The following is a 26,490-nucleotide window of genomic DNA, read 5'->3' on the forward strand; positions in this document are numbered from 1 at the left end:
AAAAACTCGCAGTGAATGCCAGGCACCTTAGGTAAAAAGCTAAAGGGTATGTCTTAAGTTGTTTTTTACACACAGGCCTGTGGCTGAGCTTCCAGTCATGTGACAAATGAATGAGAGACTCAAACTCAAGGACACAAAACTATATTTCCGTTTCCTGTCCTGACCGGCTTATACAGCTGCCATGTGGCGAGGGGGACGTACTGCATGAAAAATGAACGAATCACTCACTGAGACTACACATTGCTTCCGAATCATAAAAAGACTAGTTCAAATTGAACGATACGTTCACGTACGACACACACCACTAGTTCCCCACCACTGAAGCGGTAACTTTGTAAAAGTGTCCACACAGTGTAAAAATGAACAAAAAACATTTTTATTCCACGTTTGCAAAGTGATTGAATGGAGAGCGCCTGCTGAACATTTTTCTGTGCCTAAGCACCGACGTTTTGCATTTTAAAGTGGAGAAGGCCTAAAAATGCTACAGAGGATTGGGTAAGATGCCGTTTATTATAAATAAAATTTATATAACACAACAGAACCATTCCAGTTTATGTTGTATAGTTAGGATCGAAGGGGGGCTAGGTCACTCATTTAATGTTTTTTTTTTTTTTCAAAATGTGTGCAGCAACTTTCCCAACATTTCCCAACTAGCTAAAATCTCCATTTCTGCAGCCTTGAACACGGTGTTACATTGCAGTATTGACTGTTTGATGAAATATGAGGATTGTATGAGTGAGTGTTTCTGCCATGCATCCTTTAAAGTTTGGTTAGTGCACCATTTTAGAGGCTCTACCAGTGAATTGTTTGGTAGCAGTCAGCATGTGCAGGAACTTTTTTCTACTGTCTGTTTTTATAATGAAAAACAAAAAGAATTCAAAACTAATATTGCACTTTGTAAAATGTACTTTGTTGTCCAGGCAGAGTGGCTTTTCCTTGGTCACATGTGATTTGAAAAACACTCATCTCTTGCCACCCGCTAATGAAGTTAACTGATGGCATATCCACTTACATCACTGACATGACACACTTTCAGTGTTCAGCTCGCAATTACGCTCAAGTGGCAAATGAGGCACAACAATTGCATTACTTTCAAAAGCTTATTGACTCATTCATGTTTTTCACGATCAATAATTTACCGGTAGCGCTTGGTGAAGATCGCGTTGCCCCATTTGTGTCAAAGTTGTAGGAAAAATCAGTGAGGAGAATGACAAACGACCAAGTGGAGTGAGGCCACTGTATCCTTTTACCACATAACAACTGTCAGAGCAGAGTTACAGCAGTAATGTAAACCTGCTGCCTGTGAATTCTTACTTTGTAACACGAGTCACTTGTTTTGCAGATGTATCTACCTATCTGCAGTATATTCTGCACAGTAAATAGACTGTGTGTGAGGTGTTTGTGTGCCTCTTTAGGACTTTAGGAGTGTTTTAACACATTATTCTCACAGGTCATTTGGCCCTGTGTGCAATACCTGTGTTTTCCTCCATGGATAATACAGATCAACATCTGGACACTGATGGCGCACATGTCTCAGTGCTGAAGGAGGTACGTCCAGTTCAACCACATATTGTTTGACACACAAGTAGTCCATGACACAAGATACAATGCTAACACACGTAGGGTTGTTTATAAGTCCTAACCTTACAGAAAAGGTTTGAGTCATCAAGATTACACAGATCATGGCTGTCACTGCACAGACAATGAAACCTCAGTGTACAGTCATCTGGTGAGTCCTGTCAGCTGCCAGTCTCCAGGGACTGGATGTACAGTGGACCGGTGGAAGACGTGTGACAGTCGACCTCATCCGTTGAACCATGACCACAGGAGCAGCCAATTACATCACCTTCTAACAGCCTGTCCACACTAATGTTATTTTATTGCAATTTAATATTGCTCAGGTTTCCACCGTGGCCAGTCCTGTTGAATAATTCACAACAGCCACAATGATTTGTCGGCACGAAAAGACAAAGTGCGCACTTCTCTGTGCTCTCATTTGTTTCAGTGCTTTTGTTTTTAATTCCCGTGATTTAAATCATTCAAACAATAATCTTATGTTCTATTTCCAACTAAGTATTGCGGCCTTTAGTTTGAAAGACGGATTTATTAAGCCTAAAATACTTAAGGGGGTAATTGGTCAAAAACTTATTGCATTAATGACATGTCCACTGTGCGATATATTAAGCTGTTCTTTTAAAGGGCAGTGAGCATGTATAATGAGACTGAGCAGGTAATACTCCAATAGTGTTTACTGGGGCTGGCATTTACACCCAATAATGCTGTGGTCACACTGATGGAAACTTGCATAGCAATGACTTCCTATACTTGATGTTTGTTGGAAAACTGTGTTGGGTGTTGTGGGTTACCTTCAGCCATGGATAAGATTCGATAATGTAATCTAAATCAATCTATTTTGATACAATTACTCATGTACTTAACATTTTGTTAAGGCTGACTTGATCTCAAACCCCTTACAAGACTAATCAAAATTATACGGGCGGTTTGAATATACGCACTGCCGCACGTAGAATGGGAGTGGGGATAACACCTGTCTTTGAGAAGGTTGCAGTGTTATCCACTTGCTCTGATTCACATTTAAAAGGCCTGAATGAAAGGTTCCCTTCTCCTCTTAACCGCTTGATTTACAGGCTGTTTGTGGTTTAACGCCACACAAGACATTGATTTGCTCCTCCTTTCCTGAAAGAAATTGGAATTTAATTTGAGAAAGGTCTTAAGCAGTTTTTTAAAGACTTGGTGTCATTTGTTGGGCTTGTGTAAAAAGCTGCATTGGGATTACCCTCCTGGAAATTTTTAATCCTAGACAAGTGCAGCCATAGTAACGGTAGACGGGAGCCTCTTGGAGGCAGAAAGGTGAAGGGGGACTTTGACAAGATTTATTCTTCTCTTACTGAGACTGTTTCTTTCTTGAGGTCTCCCGCTCCACGAGGAGCATTTGAAAAAGGCGGAGAGGTGGGGGGATAGGATAAAGAGGTATATATTAAGCTTTTCTTTCCTCTCACCACTTAATTTCCTTGCAGGCGCGCCTCGCGCCGTTGTAATGAATGTAATTGCCGCCTTTGATGAGAATGCTATTATCTGGATCACACTTTACATGGGCCAAACAAGACTGCCCCTCCCTGCACCTCCTCCTCCAATTTAACTCAGCAATGAGACCCCCCAATTATGCAGGGAACAAGTGGCTTTTCATAAAGCCAGCGTGTCGCTCTTGATTGGTGAGGCTTGGAGCCAGCTACATGTGGACAAAGGATAGATTAGATGTGATATAGGCACACCAAAAACCCCATTTCCTTGATTAATTTCCTGCAAGCCTCACAGAAAGGCCCACTCTCTCTCTCTCCGCTGTATTCTATCTCTCCTTTAAAGACAAACTTCCCTCTTTTGATAGATGTGGCAACTCAATGGACAACAGACATTTTATTGACCTAGGTTTGACCACAGCTGCCTGGACTTCAGGGGAATAGGCGCAAAAAGAGAAATGTTTCACTTTAGCGTGGGAGGATGGGCTTATTTTTCTTGGGAAAAAAAAAATCTTAAGAAAAAAAGCTGAAAATCTTACAGTATTTTTCTGCCCTCAGCCAGAATCAACTCACTTTTCATGCTGATCTTTTTTTGTGCTCTCATGTCATCACCCCCAGTTACAAACACAGGCTGTTCACTCATTCTCGTTCTTTCACACACCCACGCGCGGACACACAGAGCACGCTAACACGCCATTTGATGATGTGGCAAACAGATATGATGGGACTTTATGAGGCGATGCGCGATAAAGCTGCTGTCACCTTAGGAAGAGTCTAAGTGTTCTTCTGAATGCCTTATTACCGTATTAAAGCACCACTCGACAAATTCACACACCACACCTCAGCCCCCGGCTCTGACAACCCTGCATGTTCTGTCCAATATTTCACCAGGCTGAAATATCGAGAACAATCAAATAGAATGTCACAAGTGACAAATTATACTATACTCCTCAAAGATTGTCATCCTTGAAATGTATTCATAGCCATTTCTTCTTTATAGGTGAGTGATCATTCTCTAAGCAAGCAATTCCCCAGTGATAAATTGGTAATCATTCATTTGACTATTATGCTTTGAGAGTGGCTCACGGGATCGCAGCATGGGTCACTCTTATTCACTTGCCTATATATATATATATATAATATATATTATATATATATATATATATATAATATATATATATTATATATATATAATAACACTACTCATGGTGCTGTTGGGCCTGATGGATGCCGGCTGCCTGACCACCTGACTCTCAAAGGTTTATACCATCAGAAACAGGTTGCCATCCGACCAAGTCACGACAGAGAAAGAATTGGCCAATATTTTTGACTGAAGTGGCATTTTAGCAGTTTTATTTGATGGTCCCACTACCAAAACCATGGACCACAATAAAGAAGATGGTATAATAGCTTTTGCTGGCCAGCTAGCCACCGACTTGAAATGAGTGTCCAGTTTTGAGTTTCGTGGCCAAACGTCATTTGTCAGCCTGAAAAGTGGGGACATTTTTCTAGCTTGTCACTCTCTGGCTATAGTTCATTGTCCTGAATGATGCCTCTGAACGCACAGTTGCCCTAATACGAGTATTTCACTCGCCCGCAAGAAAGCTGTAATGGATTAGCCTGTCCATAGGAAGATAATATAGTGTATCCACTGGCACATCTTTAAACACCAATGGGTCACAGGTAGATTCAACTCTCAGCAGGCTGCCACACTGCTCATTTTAGTGCCGATATTAGCCATCATCTTTATAGTTCTGACAGTCAGTCAGTTAAGGCTGTGACTAATTTGTATCAATTAGTTTGCCAGTTATTTTCTTGATTAATTGGTTCTTGTGGTTTAGAAAACATCTGAACCCAAGGTGAACATTTTCAAACGTCTTGATTTGTCTTTAATTTTGTAATAATTGTAATAATTGTAATCATTTTAGCGCTGCTCTTACTTATTTACTTATCTCTTTTAATAAAATTCTGAATCAATTAGTAACACTTTATTTCGGTTTAGTTTATTTTTGATCTTTGTTCTATTCCTCCCTTTTTAAAAATTAGGCTTTTTATTGATTTTCTTTTTCTCCTTTCTTTTTATATCTTGCCTTAATGGCTTTTTAAGTCGTATCCTAAGCGTTTCTTAGGTTATTTCAACAAATTAACTCTGACTATGACACAACAATTTTAGTTTATGAAGGAAAAAGATCAAAATCTTGTTAAATGGGTTGAGGTGTTGATAATGTTCTTGACTCCTGTATGGTCCTTCTTTTAAAACGTACTTCCTACACTTAATATGTTTTTACCTGACAGAAGTTGTTAGCCTTTCTTTACAAATTAAAATCCCATTATTAATAACAGCAATAATGCATCAACTGGTTTTCTTGGGCAGGTCACAGCATTAAAAAGTCCAGCGCACTCTAAATTAGCTGTTGAGTTTTGATCTCTGTGGATCTGCTGGCGTAAAGAGTCATCTCAATTCGACAGTCCCGCTAATCTGAGGGGAGTTTTAGATTTTGACCCTTCTGCCCTTTGAGGATATTGATCACACTGAATCTGACCAGGAGTGATTTGCTCCCCTGCTGTAACATTAATAACGTATCAACATCATGAACAAAACTGGTCCCAGTATTCCTTGGGGAGCTCACAACATTAAAAACTCTACCGCACTCTTAATTAGCTGTTGAGTTTTGATCTCTGTGGATCTGCTGAAGTGGCTGTTGAGTTGAGAGCGGCCTGAATTGGACAGTTCTGCTAATGTGAAGGAAGTTTTAGATTATAGGCTTCTGCCCTTTGTGGTATTGATCAGACCCAATCTGGCCAGGAATGATTTCCCATGGTCCCCTGCTGTAATATATAATGTATCAACATCATGAACAAAAACTCGTCGCAATAATCCTTGGGGCACCAAGAAATGCTCCAAGAAATGCGAGCACATTTAGAATTGGGTGTTGAGTTTTGATCATTGTATGGATCTGCTGGAATGGCTATTGAGTCTGAGTAAAGGGCGTCAGAAATTAATATTGTTACTAATGTGATTAATGAGACTTCAGCCCTTTTGAGGCCAGACTCCTGAAATTATTTAAAATCTTAATTTCTTTTGTAACAAACTATGAATATTATAGTTAAACTTCAATATAGGGAAATAAAAACAAAATGTCTTTGCTTTGTAAAGAAGAAAACAACTTTAAGTCAATTAAAAAGGGAGAAAGAAGTTTAAGTTTAACAAGATGGCAAGCATGAATTTGTAATGATACGGGTGTTGGTAAAACACATTTTACTTACCGGGGGTGTCATTTAAAAGAAAAATAAAGGAAAAAAATGTTCAGTGATTTAGAAATGGTTGGGAAGTACATGCATTACAATAGAATAGAAAAATAGAACATCTTAAAATCTAAAAAATATTAGCATTTGTTTGTAAAAAACCAATTTACTGTAGTTCCACAAAAGGTGAAGAACTCTGGGTAAGAGACAAGAGACATTTCAATCCAGATTTTCACATTTTAACTTCCCTGTAATGCAGAGGAGGTTAAGGTCACCAGATCTGATCGTATTCATCATTAATACATGTGACACAATGAGTTTTGTTTTCCAAACAAAAAACACTCTATCAATAGACTCACAATTATTGATTAAACCACTCTGACCAGGAACATTTTCTTCCCATGCTCCCTCTGCTCTCTGTCCTTTTCTAATCAGTGATTAGATTAGCCAGAGTCAAACACAGTACAGTTCATTTGTTGTGTTTATGTATTTTATTTTAAATGGATATTTATAAAGGATTAGTTTACAAATAACAAACAGAAATAATGATATTTTGCCTGTGTCCAATCTAAATCTGTATTTTTGGACCAGACATTATCAAATAAGGAGGTTGATGCTGATTTGATGTGTGAAATCAAATTGTCCAGTCAGATGCGTACACACTTCTCCATAACCAACCATGATGGCTAGATACTCCATCATGCACTCCTACAGATATGCATATTAAATAACATTATAGATCAGAGTTAAACACAAACTACAAGCAGCCTCCGTTTGTCGACGCTTCCAGCGCTGCTCATCTCTGGCCCTCCTGCAGGCATCGTTAGCCAGGCGATGATGGGAGCTACCTAGGCCATAATGGGAGGGTTGACTGACCCCTGACCCCTATCGATCCGCTGGCTGTGTCCAGCTGGGCCTTCCCAAACCCAGTCAGCTGGAGAGTGTTTAAAGCTAACACCCCGGCTCCCATCCACTCTGCTACACAGTCATTAATTAAATCATTTACCTGTGACAGTGACAAACCTGCTCGGCCCCGCCGCAGTTTTTAGGGTCACTGTATAAGCCCAGGCCAAACCCAGATCAAAGTGTGTGTATGTGTGTGCGCATTGGGGAGTGAAAGACCCCACTATCTACAGTAAGGGATTATGAGTATAGATGCACGAGTGTAACTGCTTTGTCCTGGCCTGTCGAGCTCCTTAGTGGGGAAGTTTATTTTGATTTATCTGATATGTTGAAAGACAAAGATTGCCAATTTTCTTGTCAGACAAGGATATGGTATAGATTCTGCACACAGGGGCATTAAACCACAAACAAAACCCCCAGCAAAGTTTATCATTGTAGTCCTTGTAAAAAACCACACCTGCAGTGCATTTGACATGTTTTTGGATGAAATATAAAATCTTGCAGATTTAAGACACTTTCTTTTATGTCTTTCTGTATTTACTTTCTATGCCAATTTGCTGACTCAGTTCTTGGCTGGTCTTTGTTGTCTTTGGTGCTCACGAGCAGCTGGATGTTTGTAGCCCATTCATTCCCTCAACTTTGTGTGCTGCCTTTGCATTGCCTTTTCTGCAGGTGTCTCCAACTCTACATCCACCTTAAAATCACCCCCTTTCCCCCTGCCTTCACCCCTCTATCGTTTCGCCTCTTTCAGCTTCCCCCTTCCTTTTTCTCTTTACTATAGCCCTCTACCACATAAAAGATCATTGGTTTCCTGTTGCCATACCTTTCCCACTACACACTGGTATTTCAATCTCGACTCAATGAGAAGGCTGACCTGCAGACTAAAAGAATTGGCTTTAAGGCTTTCGAAATGGAACTAAATCTGCTGCAGGTCACACTGGGGGAAAATAAGCGGCAAATGTAAGTAAGCATGAAATGTTTTTCATAAATAATCCAAATGACAGCAGGCTTTCTAATGGTGCCAGGGGGCTGTAAAAGAATATGTTGCCAATTTCTCTCCTATTAAAGTGAAATAGAAAGCCAATACCACAACGGTGCTGACGGAAAAGTTGCTACCTGGGCCCGTTGGAGTGGAGATTGAGGACATAGTTGGGTGTTAGAGGTAGTTGTAGTTGGAGGTAAGGTGGTGGAGTGATTGCTAGCCTTACATCAAGGTCTTTCCACTGCGGGAAAAAGAATGCTCCTCCTTCACATCAAATCAATTGGTCAATAACTGCCCCCTTTTTCCTTGTGTGCACAGGTAAGGCAGCTCTCACTGTCCCTGTACGATGTTGATTTGATTTGCACCTTATGTTTTTACAATAATCAATGCTCCATTTTAACTAATGCAAGGGTCTCTAACAGTATACATCGTCGAGAGGGAACGGAGAGAAACATGCAAAGTAAAGAGTCATTATTGGAATTCCATTGACAGAAAAGATAAATGCCGGGATGTAACAGTGCTGCGTGTTTTTACAAAGTCTAAAAGAAACAGAATCAGCTTAGTTGTTGTACTATAAATCCTTAATCCGGTAACTAGTGGTTGATGATTCAGATCAGATTAAATCCCTTTTACACGTTAAGTCCCGACTTTAAAATGTCACTTAAAGCAACATTGAAACTGGTATTTTTGGTATTTTCTGTCCCCCGTTTAACATCAAGCTGATTCAAGTCCTTCCCAGATTTCTTATCCAGCTTCGGTTTTGGACAACGCTGTCTGTATTTGCCTGGCATTGACCTGAAAACGTCCTTTCTGGTGGTCCACAACACCTGTGGTACAAACACTAACACTCCCCCCAGTGCTCTGAGGTCACAGTCTGGGTCAGTCTGGCTAACAAGTTGAGCTAACATTGGCTAACGGCAGCTACAGTTTCCAGCAGTTTACTTTATCGCCATCAGGAAACTATAAATCACAGAGACTCAGAGAGAAAGCCAGAAAACATTTTCTTTATAGAATATGATCCAGGTTCACCAAAATAAGTGAAGTAGTTGCTGGCTAATTGGCTATCTATAAATGGGAATACTCAAGAAGTACAAATACATTTAAGGACAGGACATTGGTAAATGCACTTAGACAATTATGTTAATGTTTCATGACTATGTTAAGTGTCACATTATCAGGCTGAAAATGTGTTTTCATTATGGTGTGCTGTCTCAGGCATAAAACACTTCTGACCATTCAATCCTTGCATGTGAGGTTACTCATAGTGTGTGTGTGTGTGTGTGTGTGTGTGTGTGTGTGTGTGTTGTGTGTGTGGTGTGGTGTGTGTGTGTGTGTGTGTGTGAGGGCTGATTTGACTGAGTCCCCTTGAGTCAGAATCTGTATTTTCGCTATTAAATGGTTAATTTTCCTGTGTGCCCTGAGGACTTGGGGATGCATTAAGATGTGAGGAAGATGGCGTTGTCAAGGGTTTGGTGTGAATGCTTGATATATTAGGAGAACCATTCGAAAAGGTCCATCAGCAGTTGGTGCTAGTTGCTCCATGTGTTTTCTATTTTTTATAAACTGACGGAAAATTATGACTTAGTTTTTATTTTAATATTATTATTTATTATTTCATTAGGAGCATTTGATATAGCTTCTGGGTTGCATTGAAGCATATACTGTATATGTTTATTCATATTTTTCTGTGTCTACATCTACATGTCCAAATACTGTGTTATCCCGAAGCCCTTATTTATCTACCTGCTAAAATGTAAACTTCAGTGAAAGATCAAATCCTTTTAGTACTTGCCAAACTTTAAAGTAATGCTTCTTGTCAAAATTCTTGAGTTTAAGTGAGGTCGAGAGGTCTCTTAAGAGTAGATTCTACTGCGGTACAGAAACAGAAGTGAGGACACACCTTCTGAAACATGCTTTGACTGAGTGTACAACTATCATTGATAATGAGTTATAAAGTTCAAAATGGGTAAATTTATCATTTATTAGTATTTTGTTTTCTCTCATGTAGCTCAACTACCAGCAGCAGATTTTCCCCCTGCTTAATATATGTTTTGCTTCCATTTCAGAAGTTTTCTATTATTTAATCCCTTTTTATATGTTAAATGTAGCCATTGGATTGTTATTGTTTTCGTGTGTCAGTTGCTGCTGAATATATAAGGATTTCACACAAAAGGGAAGACAATGGGGCAGATAGGTCTATTCCTGATCTCTATCATGTGACGTTGCTGTAAGTAGGTGAAAGTTTCATGATAATCGTCTCAATCGTCAGTGAAAAAAAACTTTTGCCATACAATCGTCTGCACTGATGTTGTGCAATAAGGTCAGACCAAAACTCAGAAAACATTTTTTTTTATGACGCTTTGTGAACGTGGGCTTGTCATGTTAACACAGGAAAGGGTTTTCCCAAAGTTGCAACAAAGTTGGTTCTGTACCAAAGGTATGGGTGTCTCCTTCAATCTCACACTCACTCTGTGTATGTTGAATTCACGTACGTGTGTGTGTGTGTGTGTGTGTGGTGTGCACACATGCCTTTCTTGTCTCTACTCAAATTTCCTCTCATTAGACAGTCCTGACAGCTGCGGAAGAGGCAGAGGAGCCATACTAATCCTGACAGTAATAGCACTCTTTGCCACCTCCCGACACAAGAGAGGGAGAAAAGAGAGCAAACAAACGCCAATTACTGTCCGTCACGAGGAGGAAGGAGGGAGGGGTGGCAATCATGTTTTGTGATCATGTGCTTCTTGCTATACTCACAGACCAAACAAGAGGGTCAGCGGAGTTGTGTCCACAGGGAGGATACAAGTATTCGTGTCAAGTAGGAAAACACAATTTTTGTTCTCTGACTGGGAGAATGGACTCTTGTTGGGTTTAATAGTCTTTTCCTGTTTTGTGTCCTCTCTTGTCCTCTTTAGTTTTGGTGCATGTTTCAGCCCATGGTTCAGGTTTCTTGCTTAGCCGTTGGAAAAGCAGAAACAAAGAGGCTACGAGTGCTATTAGTTTTGATTGGTTAGTAATGGCTTTTATTTATTGTCAATTTATTGTCCATTAGTAATCAATTGAGGCTCATTCACAACCCATGAGCTGAATCTCAATCCATTTCCTTATGTGTGAGACAAGACAAATTTGACCCCAGCCCTTTCACACTTAATTCTGACCAAGGATCTGGTTCCCCTTTAATGTGGAGCCCTGTCACATTACATGGAGTGTACACATCAGTCACATGTATATGTTATGGGCCACTGGCTACAGAGGCTGTTTGAGAGATTGAAGCTGAGGGGAGACGGTCTGCTGTCTGTGGCCCGTGGATGCACCCCGTCTGTGGTTCTGGTCTCCTCGAGTTGGTTCCTCTGGTCTGCTTGCAGGGGGGTCTAGGGTAACACTTTCTCATCCCTCTCAGGGCCACATCCCGGAAGACAGCTGATCTCTCTCTGTCACTGCATAATTGAGGAGCTGTTGGTATCAAGGATGTGGCCCTGAGAGGGATGAGAAAGTGTTTACCCTAGACCCCCCTGCAAGAGACCAGCGGGAACCAACTCGAGTGAGGACCAGAACCAAGGACGGGGTTGCATCCCGGGCACGACAGCAGACCGTCTCCTCGCGCTTCAATCTTCAAACAGACCTCTGTAGCCAGTGGCCCATAACATATACTGTGACGTGTGTACACTCCACTGTAATGTGACGGTGCTCCACATTAAGGGGAACCAGATCCTTTGGTCAGAATTAGTCGTGTAAAGGCTGGGTGGGTCAAAATTTGTCTTGTCTCACACACTAAGGAAATGGATGAGAGTTCACTCATGGGTTGTGCACCTTGCACGCCCTCAATCTCATGATTACTTAATGGATCATAAATTGACTAATAAATAAAGCCCATACTAACCAATCAAAAACTAATAGACTCTAGCCTCTTTGTTTTGCTTTCCAACGGCTCTAAGCAGAAAACTGAACCATGGGCTGAACCTGCACAAAAACTAAAGAGGGACAAGAGGAGGGACACCAAAACAGGATACGACTATTAACCCAACAACGAGTCTCATTCTCCCAGTCAGAGAACAACAATTGTGTTTTCTACTTGACCACGAATACCTTGTTATCCTCCTGTATGGACACAACTCCGCTGGACCCTTTGTTTGGTCTGTGAGTATAGGCAAGAAGCACATGATACACAAAACCTGACTTGCCCACCCCTCCCTGCCTCCTCCTCGTGGACGGACATTAATTGGGTTGTTTGCTCTTTTTCTCCCTCTCTTGGTGTCGTGAGGTGGCAAAGGCGTGCTATACTGTCACTTGATTAGTCTGGCTCCTCTGCCTCTTCCAGCACTGTCATGACCTTGTCTAATGAGAGAAATTGCGTCTAGGACACGAAATAGCATGTGTGCACACACACACACACACACACACACACACACGTTAGTGAATTCAAACACATACACGAGTGAGGTGAGATTGAAAGAGTCACCCTTCTGGACCACCATACCTTTGTACAGAACCAACTTTGTTGCAACTTTCGGAAACCCCTTTCCTGTGTTTTAAATGCCTGACCAAGCCCACGTTCACAAAAGCGTCTTTAAAAAAACTGTTTTCTGCAGTTTTGGTCTGACCTTTTGCACACATCCGTGCAGCGATTGTGTATGGCAAAAGTTTTTTTTTCACTGACGATTGAGACGATTATCATGAAACCTTTCACCTACTTACAGCAACGTCAAGATAAGGATCAGGACATCGAGACCTATCTGCCCCATTGTCTTTCCTTTTGTGTGAAATCCTTAATATCAGCAGCAACTGACACACGAAAATACAATAACCACTCAAATGGCTACATTTAACATTAAAACGGGATAAAATAATAGAAAACTTCTGAAATGGAGCCAAAACATCTATTTCCAAGCAGGGGGAAAAATTGTGCTGGAGTTGAGCTCACATGAGAGGAAACAACAAAATTACTAATAAAGATAAACATTACCTCATTTTGAACTTTATAACTCATTCATCAATGATCGTTTGTACACTCAGTCTAAAAGCATGTTTCAGAAGGTGTGTCCTCATTCTGTTTCTGTACCGCATGTAGAATCTACTCTTAAGAGACCTCTCGACCTCCTTAACTCAGAATTTTGACAAGACGCATTTCCTTTAAAGTTTGCAAGTACTAAAAAGGATTTGATCTTTCACTGAGTTTACTATTTAGCATGGTAGATAACATACAGGGGCTTCGGGGATGGAAACACGTATTTGACATGTTGATGTAGACACAGAAAAAATTATGAATAAACATATACCTATATGTCTTCCTATGCAACCCAGAAGCTATCTTCAAATGTCCTAATGACTTTAATAAAATAATAATAATTAAAAACTAAAAACTAAAGGTCCATAATTATTCGTTCAGTTTAGTAAAATAAGAAAACCATGAGCAACTGCACCAATTGCTGTAGGACCTTTCATCGAATGGATTCTCCTAATATATCAAAGGCCTTCACACAAACCCTTGACAACGGCCACTCTCCTCACATCTTAATGCTCCCCAAAGTCCTCCGGGCACACAGACCAAAATTAACCATTTAATAGCGACTAAAATAACAGATCTTGACTCAAGGGGGACTTCAGTCAAATCAGCCCCCTTCACAACCCCCACACACCACACACACACACCAACACACACCACACACACACACAACACACACAAACACACACACACCACACACCACAAAACTGAGTAACCTCAATGCAAGATTGATGGTCAGAAGTGTTGTTATGGCTGCTGAACAGCACACCATCTGAAAAAAACACATTTTCAGCCTTGATAATGGTGACACTTAACATAGTCAGAAACATAACATAATTGTCTAAGTGCATTTACCAATTTCCTGTCCTTACAATGTATTTGTTTTACTTTTCTGAGTATTCCCATTTATAGATAGCCAATTAGCCCGTCAACTTACTTTCACTATTTTGGTGAACCTGTGTCATTATTCTATAAAGAAAACTGGTTTTTTTCTGGCTTTCTCTTGATGTCTTCTTGTGATTTATAGTTTCCTTGATTGGCGCATAAAGTAATGCTGGAAACTGTCCTGCCGTTCAGCCATGTTAGCTCAAACTTGTTAACCAGGACTGACCCAGACTGTGACCTCAGAGGCACTGGGGGAGTGTTAGTGTTTGTACCACAGGTGTTGTGGACCACCAGAAAGGACGTTTTCAGGCCAATGCTCAGGCAAATACAGACAGCGTTGTGCCAAAACCAGAGCTGGATAAGTAAATATGGGAATGACTTTAAGTTGTTTGCTAGAGTTTTGTGAAATAAAATACCAGTCTGTCGAAGACAGACACCACTTCTTGCTATTAGATTAGCATGATGTTAAACTGGGGACACTAAATCACAAAAATACCAATTTCAATGTAATGTTGCTTTAAGTGACATTTTAAAGTCTGGACTTTAATGTGTAAAAGGGTATTTTAATCTGATCTGAATCATTCAACCACTGGTTACCGGATTAAGGATTTATAGTACAACAACTAAGATGATTCTGTTTCTTTTAGACTTTGTAAAACCACGCAGCACTGTTACATCCCGGCATTTATCTTTTCTGTCAATGGAATTCCAATTAATGACCCTTTACTTTGCATGTTTCTCTCTGTTTCCCTCTCTGACGATGTATACTGTTAGAGACCCTTGCATTAGTCAAAATGGAGCATTGATTATTTGTAAAAACATAAGTGCAAATCAAATCAACATCGTACAGGGACAGATGAGAGCTGCCTTACCTGTGCACACGCAGGAAAAAAGGGGGCAGTTATTGACCAATTGATTTGATGTGAAGGAGGAGCATTCTTTTTCCCGCAGTGGAAAGACCTTGACTGTAAGGCTAGCAATCACTCCACCACCTTACCTCCAACTACAACTACCTCTAACACCCAACTATGTCCTCAATCTCCACTCCAACGGGCCCAGGTATGCAACTTTTCCGTCAGCACCGTTGTGTATTTGGCTTTCTATTTCACTTTAATAGGAGAGAAATTGGCAACATATTCTTTTACAGCCCCCTGGCACCATTAGAAAGCCTGCTGTCATTTGGATTATTTATGAAAAACTATTTCATGCTTACTTACATTTGCCGCTTATTTTCCCCCAGTGTGACCTGCAGCAGATTTAGTTCCATTTCGAAAGCCTTAAAGCCAATTCTTTATGTCTGCAGGTCAGCCTTCTCGATTGAGTCGAGATTGAAATACCAGTGTGTAGTGGGAAAGGTATGGCAACAGGAAACCAATGATCTTTTATTGTGTAGAGGGCTATAGTAAAGAGAAAAAGGAAGGAGGAAGCTGAAAGAGGCGAAACGATAGAGGGGTGAAGGCAGGGGGAAAGGGGGTGATTTTAAGGTGGATGTAGAGTTGGAGACACCTGCAGAAATAAGAGGCAATGCAAAGGCAGCAACAAAAGTTGAGGAATGAATGGGCTACAAACATCCAGCTGCTCGTGAGCACCAAAGACAACAAAGACCAGCCAAGAACTGAGTCAGCAAATTGGCATAGAAAGTAAATACAGAAAAGACATAAAAAGAAAGTGGTCTTAAATCTGCAAGATTTTATATTTCATCCAAAAACATGTCAAATGCCACTGCAGGTGTGGTGTTTTACAAGGACTACAATGATAAACTTTGCTGGGGGTTTTGTTTGTGGTTTTATCCCCCTGTGTGCAGAATCTATACTCATATCCTTGTCTGTACAAGAAAATTGGCAATCTTTGTCTTTCAACATATCAGATAAATCAAAATAAACTTCCCCACTAAGGAGCTCGACAGGCCAGGACAAAGCAGTTACACTCGTGCATCTATACTCATAATCCCTTACTGTATGAGATGGGGTCTTTCACTCCCCAATGCGCACACACATACACACACTTTTGATCTGGGTTTGGCCTGGGCTTTATACAGTGACCCTAATAAACTGCGGCGTGGCCGAGCATGTTTGTCACTGTCACAGGTAAATGATGTAATTAATGACTGTGTAGCAGAGTGGATGGGAGCCGGGGTGTTAGCTTTTAAACACCTCTCCAGCTGACTGGGTTTGGGAAGGCCCAGCTGGACACAGCCAGCGGATCGATACGGGGTCAGGGGTCAGTCAACCCTCCCATTATGGCCTAGGTAGCTCCCATCATCGCCTGGCTAACGATGCCTGCAGGAGGGCCAGAGATGGAGCAGCGCTGGAAGCGTCAACAAACTGAGGCTGCTTGTAGTTTCTGTGTTTAAACTCTGATCTATAATGTATTATTAATATGCATATCTGTAGGAGTGCATGATGGAGTATCTAGCTTCATCATGGTTGGTTATGGAGAAGTGTGTACGCATCTGACTGGACATATTTGTATTTTCACACATCAAAATCAGCATCAACTCTCCTTGATTTGATAATGTCTGGTCCAAAAATACAGATTTAGATTGGACACAGGCAAAATATCATTATTTCTGTTTGTTATTTGTAAACTGTATCCTTTATAAATATCCATTTAAAATAAAATACATAAACACAACAAGTGAACTGTATCTGTGTTTGCCTCTGGCTAATCTAATCACTGATTAGAAAAGGACAAAGAGAGCAGCAGGGGAGCATGGGAAGAAAATGTTCCTGGTCAGAGTGGTTTAATCAATAATTGTGAGTCTATTGATAGAGTGTTTTTTGTTTGGAAAAACAAAACTCATTGTGTCACATGTATTAATGATGAATACGATCAGATCTGGTGACCTTAACCTCCTCTGCATCACAGGGAAGTTAAAATGTGAAAATCTGGATTGAAATGTCTCTTACCCAGAGTTCTTCACCTTTGTGGAACTACAGTAAATTGGCTTTTTCTACTGTAATGCATGTACTTCCCAACCATTTCTAAATCACTGAACATTTTTTTCCTTTATTCTTCTTTTAAATGACACCCCCGGTAAGTAAAATGTGTTTTTACCAACACCCATATCATTAAGAATTCATGCTTGCCATCTTGTTAAACTTAAACTTCTTTCTCCCTTTTTAATTGACTTAAAGTTGTTTTTTCTTCTTTACAAAGCAAAGACATTTTGTTTTTATTTCCCTATATTGATAGCTTAACTATAATAATTCATAGTTTGTTACAAAAGAAATTAAGATTTTAAATAATTTCAGGAGTCTGGCCTCAAAAGGGCTGAAGTCTCATTAATCACATTAGTAACAATATTAATTTCTGACGCCTCTTTACTCAGACTCAATAGCCATTCCAGCAGATCCATACAATGATCAAAACTCAACACCCAATTCTAAATGTGCGTCACATTTCTTGGAGCATTTCTTGGTGCCCCAAGGATTATTGCGACGAGTTTTGTTCATGATGTTGATACATTATTAATATTACAGCAGGGGACCATGGGAAATCATTCCTGGCCAGATTGGGTCTGATCAATATCCACAAAGGGCAGAAGCCTATAATCTAAAACTTCCTTCACATTAGCAGAACTGTCCAATTCAGGCCGCTCTCAGACTCAACAGCCACTTCAGCAGATCCACAGAGATCAAAACTCAACAGCTAATTAAGAGTGCGGTAGAGTTTTTAATGTTGTGAGCTCCCCAAGGAATACTGGGACCAGTTTTGTTCATGATGTTGATACATTATTAATGTTACAGCAGGGGAGCAAATCATTCCTGGTCAGATTCAGTGTGATCAATATCCTCAAAGGGCAGAAGGGTCATTAATCTAAAACTTCCCTCAGATTAGCGGGACTGTCGAATTGAGATGACTCTTTACGCCAGCAGATCCACAGAGATCAAAACTCAACAGCTAATTTAGAGTGCGCTGGACTTTTAATGCTGTGACCTGCCCAAGAAATACCAGTTGATGCATTATTGCTGTTATTAATAGTGGGATTTTAATTTGTAAAGAAATGCTAACAACTTCTGTCAGGTAAAAACATTATTAAGTGTATGAAGTACGTTTTAAAAGAAGGACCATACAGGAGTCAAGAACATTTTATCAACACCCCAACCCATTTTAACAAGATTTTGATCTTTTTCCTTCATTAAACTAGAAATTTGTGTGTCATAGTCAGAGTTAATTTGTTGAAATAACCTAAGAAACTGCTTAGGATACGACTTAAAAAGCCATTAAGGCAAGATATAAAAAGAAAGGAGAAAAAGAAAATCAATAAAAAGCCTAATTTTTAAAAAGGGAGGAATAGAACAAAGATCAAAAATAAACTAAACCGAAATAAAGTGTTACTAATTGATTCAGAAATTTAATTAAAAGAGATAAGTAAATAAAAAAGAGCAGCGCTAAAATGATTACAATTATTACAAAATTAAAGACAAATCAAGAAGTTTGAAAATGTTCACCTTGGGTTCAAAAGAGCAGCGCTAAAATGATTACAATTATTACAAAATTAAAGACAAATCAAGACGTTTGAAAATGTTCACCTTGGGTTCAGATGTTTTCTAAACCACATGATTCATCGAAGAACCAATTAATCAAGAAAATAACTGGCAAACTAATTGATACAAATTAGTCACAGCCTTAACTGACTGACTGTCAGAACTATAAAGATGATGGCTAATATCGGCACTAAATATGAGCAGTGTGGCAGACCTGCTGAGAGTTGATACTCTACCTGTGACCCATTGGTGTTTAAAGATGTGCCAGTGGATACACTATATTATCTTCCTATGGACAGGCTAATCCATTACTAGCTTTCTTGCGGTGCGAGTGAAATACTCGTATTAGGGCAACTGTGCGTTCAGAGGCATCATTCAGGACAATGAGCTATAGCCAGAGAGTGACAAGCTAGAAAAATGTCCCCACTTTTCAGGCTGTACAAATGACGTTTGGCCACGATAACTCACAACTGGACACTTCATTTCAAGTCGGTGGCTAGCTGGCCAGTCAAAAGCTATTATACCATCTTCTTTATTTGTGGTCCATGGTTTTGGTAGTGGGACCATCAAATAAATACTGCTAAAATGCCACTTCAGTCAAAAATATTGGCCAATTCTTTCTCTGTCGTGACTTGGTCCGGATGGCAACCTGTTTCTGATGGTATAAACCTTTGAGAGTCAGGTGGTCAGGCAGCCGGCATCCATCAGGTCCAACAGCACCATGAGTTAGTGTTATATATATATATGCAAGTGAATAAGAGTGACCCATGCTGCTGATCCCTTGGAGCCACTCTCAAAGCATAATAGTCAAATGAATTGATTACCAATTTATCACTGGGGAATTGCTTGCTTAGAGGAATGATCACTCACCTATAAAGAAGAAATGGCTATGAATACATTTCAAGGATGACAATCTTTGAGGAGTAATAGTATAATTTGTCACTTGTGACAGTCTATTTGATTGTTCTCGATATTTCAGCCTGGTGAAATATTGGACAGAATCATGCAGGGTTGTCAGAGCCGGGGCTGAGGTGTGTGTGTGAATTTGTCGAGTGGTGCTTTAATACGGTAATAAGGCAGTCAGAAGAACACTTAGACTCTTCCTAAGGTGACAGCAGCTTTATCGCGCATCGCCTCATAAAGTCCCATCATATCTGTTTGCCACTATCATCAAATGGCTGTTTAGCGTGCCTCTGTGTGTCCGCGCGTGGGTGTGTGAAAGAACGAGAATGAGTGAACAGCCTGTGTTTGTAAGCTGGGGGTGATGACATGAGAGCACAAAAAAAGATCAGCATGAAAAGTGAGTTGATTCTGGCTGAGGGCAGAAAAATACTGTAAGATTTTCAGCTTTTTTTCTTTAGATTTTTTTTTTTCCCGAGAAAAATAAGCCCATCCTCCCACGCTAAAGTGAAACATTTCTCTTTTTGCGCCTATTCCCTCCTGAAGTCCAGGCAGCTGTGGTCAAACCTAGGTCAATAAAATGTCTGTCTGTCCATTGAGTTGCCACATCTATCAAAAGATGGAAGTTTGTCTTTAAAGGAGAGATAGAATACAGCGGAGAGAGAGAGAGAGTGGGCCTTTCTGTGAGGCTTGCAGGAAATTAATCAAGGAAATGGGGTTTTTGGTGTGCCTATATCACATCTAATCTATCCTTTGTCCACATGTAGCTGGCTCCAAGCCTCACCAATCAAGAGCGACACGCTGGCTTTATGAAAAGCCACTTGTTCCCTGCATAATTGGGGGGTCTCATTGCTGAGTTAAATTGGAGGAGGAGGTGCAGGGAGGGGCAGTCTTGTTTGCCCATGTAAAGTGTGATCCAGATAATAGCATTCTCATCAAAGGCGGCAATTACATTCATTACAACGGCGCGAGGCGCGCCTGCAAGGAAATTAAGTGGTGAGAGGAAAGAAAAGCTTAATATATACCTCCTTTATCCTATCCCCCCACCTCTCCGCTCTTTTTCAAATGCTCCTCGTGGAGCGGGAGACCTCAAGAAAGAAACAGTCTCAGTAAGAGAAGAATAAATCTTGTCAAAGTCCCCCTTCACCTTTCTGCCTCCAAGAGGCTCCCGTCTACCGTTACTATGGCTGCACTTGTCTAGGATTAAAAAGCTTTTCCAGGAGGGTAATCTCCAATGCAGCTTTTTACACAAGCCCAACAAATGACACCAAGTCTTTAAAAACTGCTTAAGACCTTCTCTAAATTAAATTCCAATTTCTTTCAGGAAAGGAGGAGCAAATCAATTGTCTTGTGTGGCGTTAAACCACAAACAGCCTGTAAATCAAGCGGTTAAGAGGAGAAGGGAACCTTTTCATTCAGGCCCTTTTAAATGTGAATCAGAGCAAGTGGATAACACTGCAACCTTCTCAAAGACAGGTGTTATCCCAGCTCCCATTCTACGTGCGGCAGTGCGTATATTCAAACTCGCCCGTATAATTTTGATTAGTCTTGTAAAGGGTTTGAGATCAAGTCAGCCCTTTACAAAATGTTAAGTACATGAGTAATTGTATCAAAATAGATTGATTTAGATTACATTATCGAATCTTATCCATGGCTGAAGGTAACCCATTCAACACCCAACACAGTTTTCCAACAAACATCAAGTATAGGAAGTCATTGCTATGCAAGTTTCCATCAGTGTGACCACAGCATTATTGGGTGTAAATGCCAGCCCCAGTAAGCACCTATTGGAGTATTACCTGCTCAGTCTCATTAATACATGCTCACTGCCCTTTAAAAGAACAGCTTAATATATCGCACAGTGGACATGTCATTAATGCAAAATTAAGTTTGACCAATTATCCCCCTTAAGTATTTTTAGGCTTAATAAATCCGTCTTTCAAACTAAAGGCCGCAATACTTTAGTTGGAAATAGAACATAAGATTATTGTTTGAATGATTTATATCACGGGAATTAAAAACAAAAGCACTGAAACAAATGAGAGCACAGAGAAGTGCGCACTTTGTCTTTTCGTGCCGACAAATCATTGTGGCTGTGTGTGAATTATTCAACAGGATCTGGCCACGGTGGAAACCTGAGCATAATTAAATTGCAATAAAATAACATTAGTGTGGACAGGCTGTTAGAAGGTGATGTAATTGGCTGCTCCTGTGGTCATGGTTCAACTGATGAGGTCGACTGTCACACGTCTTCCACCGGTCCACTGTACATCCAGTCCCTGGAGACTGGCAGCTGACAGGACTGTACACTGAGGTTTCATTGTCTGTGCAGTGACAGCCATGATCTGTGTAATCTTGATGACTCAAACCTTTTCTGTAAGGTTAGGACTTATAAACAAGCCTACGTGTGTTAGCATTGTATCTTGTGTCATGTGGACTACTTGTGTGTCAAAACAATATGTGGTTGAACTGGACGTACCTCCTTCAGCACTGAGACATGTGCGCCATCTAGTGTCCAGATGTTGATCTGTACTATCCATTGGAGCAGGAAAACAACAGGTATTGCACACAGGGCCAAATGTAAATGTGAGAATAGTGTGTTAAAATCACTCTTTAAAGTCTCTAAAGAGGCACACAAACACCTCACACACAAGTCTATTTACTGTGCAGAATATACCGCAGATAGGTAGATACATTTGCAAAACAAGTGACTCGTGTTACAAAGTAAAGAATTCACAGGCAGCAGGTTTACATTACTGCTGTAACTCTTGCTCTGACAGTTGTTATGTGGTAAAAGGATACAGTGGCCTCACTCGACTTGGTCGTTTGTCATCTTCTCCTCACTGATTTTTCCTACAACTTTGACACAAATGGGGCAACGCGATCTTCACCAAGCGCTTACCGGTAAATTATTGATCGTGATAAAACATGAATGAGTCAATAAGCTTTTGAAAGTAATGCAATTGTTGTGCCTCATTTGCCACTTGAGCGTAATTGCGAGCTGTACATCTGAAAGTGTGTCATGTCAGTGATGTAAGTGGATATGCCATCAGTTAACTTCATTAGCTGGTGGGCAAGAGATGAGTGTTTTCAAATCTACATGTGTGGACAAGGAAAAGCCACTCTGCCTGGATGACAAAGTACATTTTACAAAGTGCAATATTAGTTTTGAATTCTTTTTGTTTTTCATTATAAAAACAGACAGTAGAAAACAAGTTCCTGCACATGCTGACTGCTACCAAACAATTCACTGGTAGAGCCTCTCAAATTGTGCACTAACCAAACTTTAAAGGATGCATGGCAGAAACACTCACTCATACAATCTTCATATTTGATCAAACAGTCAATACTGCAATGTAACACCGTGTCCAAGGCTGCAAAAATGGAGATTTTAGCTAGTTGGGAAATGTTTGGAAAGCTTCTGCACACATTTTGAAAAAAAAAAAAACATTTTAAATGAGTGACCTAGCCCCCCTTTCGATGCCTAACATAAACTGGAATGGTTCTGTGTGTTTATATATATTTTATTTATAATAAACAGCATCTTACCCAATCCTCTGTAGCATGTTTTTTAGGCCTTCTCCACTTTAAAATGCAAAACGTCGGTGCTTAGGCACAGAAAATGTTCAGCAGCCGCTCTCTCCATTCATATTGTACTTTGCAATCGTGTTATAAAAATGTTTTTTGTTCATTTTTACACTGTGTGGACACTTTTACAAAGTTACCGCTTCAGTGGTGGGGAACTAGTGGTGTGTGTCGTGCGTAAACGTATCGTTCAATTTGAACTAGTCTTTTATATGATTCGGGAGCAATGTGTAGTGAGTGAGTGATTCGTTCATTTTTCATGCAGTACGTCCCCCTCGCCACATGGCAGCTGCATAAGCTCAGTCAGGACAGGAAACGGAAATTATTAGTTTGTGTCCTTGAGTTTGAGTCTCTCATTCATTTGTCACATGACTGGAAGCTCAGCCACAGGCCTGTGTGTAAAAAACAACTTAAGACATACCTCTTTAGTTTTTACCTAAGGTGCCTGGCCATTCTCTGCTGAGTTTTTATGTCCTGATCACTCCCTGTTACTTTTATCTCTGGTGCTTTTTCACTGTACAGGTCTTATCTACTGTTACTGCAACTGTTCTTAAATTATGCTTTTTACCCTATAGGTCTTAATTCTACTTCTTATTTGTTTGGTTGTTGTAGTTTTATCCTTTTTACTCTTCTTTTAATCTCTAGTTTTTCATTCAACTGCTCTGTTTCCTTAAGAACTGTTAGCTGGTGTCTATTTCTGTTTTTACTCTGCTCCGTGAAGCACTTTGGGCTACAGTTCTGTATGAAATGATATAATGAATAAAGGGCTACAGCACCACACTAGTGAATGACCGTCCTAAGTGATCCGATTCAGTAAAAAAGACTCGAACTTCCCAACACTAGTGGGAAGCCTTGTTGAAATTATTTCAGTGCTTGGTGCATTACTACTGTTTCTTTGCAGTGCCTGACATAGTCACTTTCTTGTGTGTGTCTAAGATAGAGAGGACTGTTATTTTAAAATGTAATGGATATTATTATAATATCCTCTTCTTACTGTAATGAATAGGCCCAGGACCTTAGGGGGGGGGAATAGTTGGGCCGTCATAATTTTTCTATTGTAGCAATGACTTTTTCTTTGCCAAAATTCTGCTCCATGAATGCTGCTAAGAAACTTTAGGATCAAAACTATATGGATGGCATCCACAGTTAAAGAAATACTGGCCAAACTTTGTATCTGGTTTTTGGTCAGCCAGTTGTTTAAAATAGATTTTGTAAAACTATAGTGCCCTATAGTGTTCAGATGTTTTTCTTGCTATTACTTACTATCTCACTTTCCGTTTGGGAGCTGCTGTAACAAACACAATTTCCCTGCGGGGATTAATAAAGTATTTCTAATTCTGATTCTGAAATTACTCCAAAAAAAAAAAGACACGTTCAATTTACCGCCCGAGATTAAGTGATCCAATTCAGTAAAAAAGACTCGAACTTCCCAACACTAGTGGGAAGCCTTGTTGAAATTATTTCAAAGCTATATGGATGGCATCCACAGTTAAAGAAATACTGGCCACACTTTGTATCTGGTTTTTGGTCAGCCGGTTGTTTAAAATAGACATTTGTAAAAGTTGTGTTGTTGATAGATAGATAGATAGATAGATAGATAGATAGATAGATAGATAGATAGATAGATAGATAGATAGATAGATAGATCTCCAACATCTTGCTGCACACGTTGAAGGATCTCAGCTTCCTCAGGAAGTAGAGTCTGCTCATCCCCTTCTTGTACACAGCCTCTGTGTTAGATTTCCAGTCCAGTCTGTTATCGATCACCACTCCGAGGTATTTGTAGTCCTCCACCTCCTCCACCACCTCCAATCTGATCCTTAATGGCTGTGAAGGCGTCTTCTTCCTCCTGAAGTCGATCACCATCCCTCTGGTCTTGTTGATGTTCAGCCTCAGGTGGTTCTGTTCGGACCACTCTACAAATCTGTCTATCAGTGTCCTGTACTCCCCCTCCTCTCCATCTCCTATACACCCGACAACAGCTGAGTCATCAGAGAACTTCTGCAGGTGACATGACTCAGAGTTGTACTTAAAGTCGGTGGTGTATAAGGTGAAGAGGAAGGGAGAAAGCACAGTCCCCTGTGGAGCTCCTGTATCACTGACCTCCACATCAGACAGCCCACTGCCCAGACGGACAAACTGTGGCCGGCCTGTCAAGTAGTCAGTAATCCAGGAGATCACTGCGTCGTCAACACCCATCACCCGCAGCTTCTCACCCAGTAGCAGAGGCTGAATGGTGTTGAAAGCACCGGAGAAATCAAAGAATGTGATCCTCACAGTGCCTCCCCTACCATCCAGATGCATATGGGCTCGTTGCAGCAGGTAAATGACGGCGTCATCGACTCCTAAATGGGGCTGATAGGCAAACTGCAGGGGGTCCAGAAACGTCCTCACCTGTGGCCTCAGCTGGGCTAGGACAGCCCTATAGTGTTGTGCCCTATAGTGTTCAAATGCTTTTCTTGCTATTTACTTACCAACTTACTTAACTTACCATTTGGAAGCTGCTGTAACAAACACAATTTATAAAGTATTTCTGATTCTGATTCAGATTCTGAAATTACTCAAAAACAAACAAACAAACAAACAAACAAACAAAAAGATTTGTTCAGTTTACCGCCCGAGATTAAGTGATCCGATTCAGTAAAAAAGACTTGTACTCCCCAACACTAGTGGGAAGCCTTGTTGAAATTATTTCAAAACTATATGGATGGCATCCACAGTTAAAGAAATACTGGCCACAGTGTGTATCTGTTTTTTGGTCAGCCAGTTGTTTAAAATAGATTTTGTAAAAGTTGTGTTGTTGTGCCCTATAGTGTTCAAATGTTTTTCTTGCTATTTACTTACCAACTTACTTAACTTACCATTTGTAAGCTGCTGTAACAAACACAATTTATAAAGTATTTCTGATTCAGATTCAGATTCAGAAATTACTCAAAAAACAAACAAACAAACAAACAAAAAGATTTGTTCAATTTACCGCCCGAGATTAAGTGATCCGATTCAGTGAAAAAGACTCGAACTCCCCAACACTAGTGGGACGCCTTGTTGAAATTATTTCAAAACTATATGGATGGCATCCACAGTTAAAGAAATACTGGCCACACTTTGTATCTGGTTTTAAATAGATTTTGTAAAAGTTGTGTTGTTGTGCCCTATAGTGTTCAAATGTTTTTCTTGCTATTTACTTACCAACTTACTTAACTTACCATTTGGAAGCTGCTGTGACAAACACAATTTATAAAGTATTTCTGATTCTGATTCAGATTCTGAAATTACTCCAATTCAGTAAAAAAGACTCTAACTTCCCAACACTAGTGGGAAGCCTTGTTGAAATGATTTCAAAACTATATAAATGGCATCCACAGTTAAAGAAATACTGGCCACAGTTTGTATCTGTTTTTTGGTCAGCCAGTTGTTTAAAATTGATTTTGTAAAAGTTGTGTTGTTGTGCCCTATAGAGTT

The 26,490-nt window shown here is 40.2% G+C and overlaps 1 protein-coding gene across 3 annotated transcripts in view; it reads right to left on the bottom strand.

Annotated features, from left to right (window-relative positions):
• Window positions 1–23,329, bottom strand: part of hmx3a (H6 family homeobox 3a) — a 36,653-nt gene extending 13,324 nt beyond the window's left edge. The window contains exon 1 of one of the 3 annotated variants that reach the window (XM_027273712.1): window positions 22,993–23,329. The gene's annotated coding sequence lies outside the window, so the exon portion shown is untranslated. Of the gene's footprint in view, window positions 1–20,468; window positions 20,488–21,922; window positions 22,021–22,992 lie in introns of those variants that run through there. The other 2 variants (XM_027273715.1, XM_027273720.1) reach the window with 2 other exon arrangements.
• Window positions 23,330–26,490: the final 3,161 nt, after the last annotated feature.

This window comes from Larimichthys crocea, chromosome III (assembly GCF_000972845.2).
Source record: "Larimichthys crocea isolate SSNF chromosome III, L_crocea_2.0, whole genome shotgun sequence".
NCBI classification, from domain to species: domain Eukaryota; kingdom Metazoa; phylum Chordata; class Actinopteri; family Sciaenidae; genus Larimichthys; species Larimichthys crocea.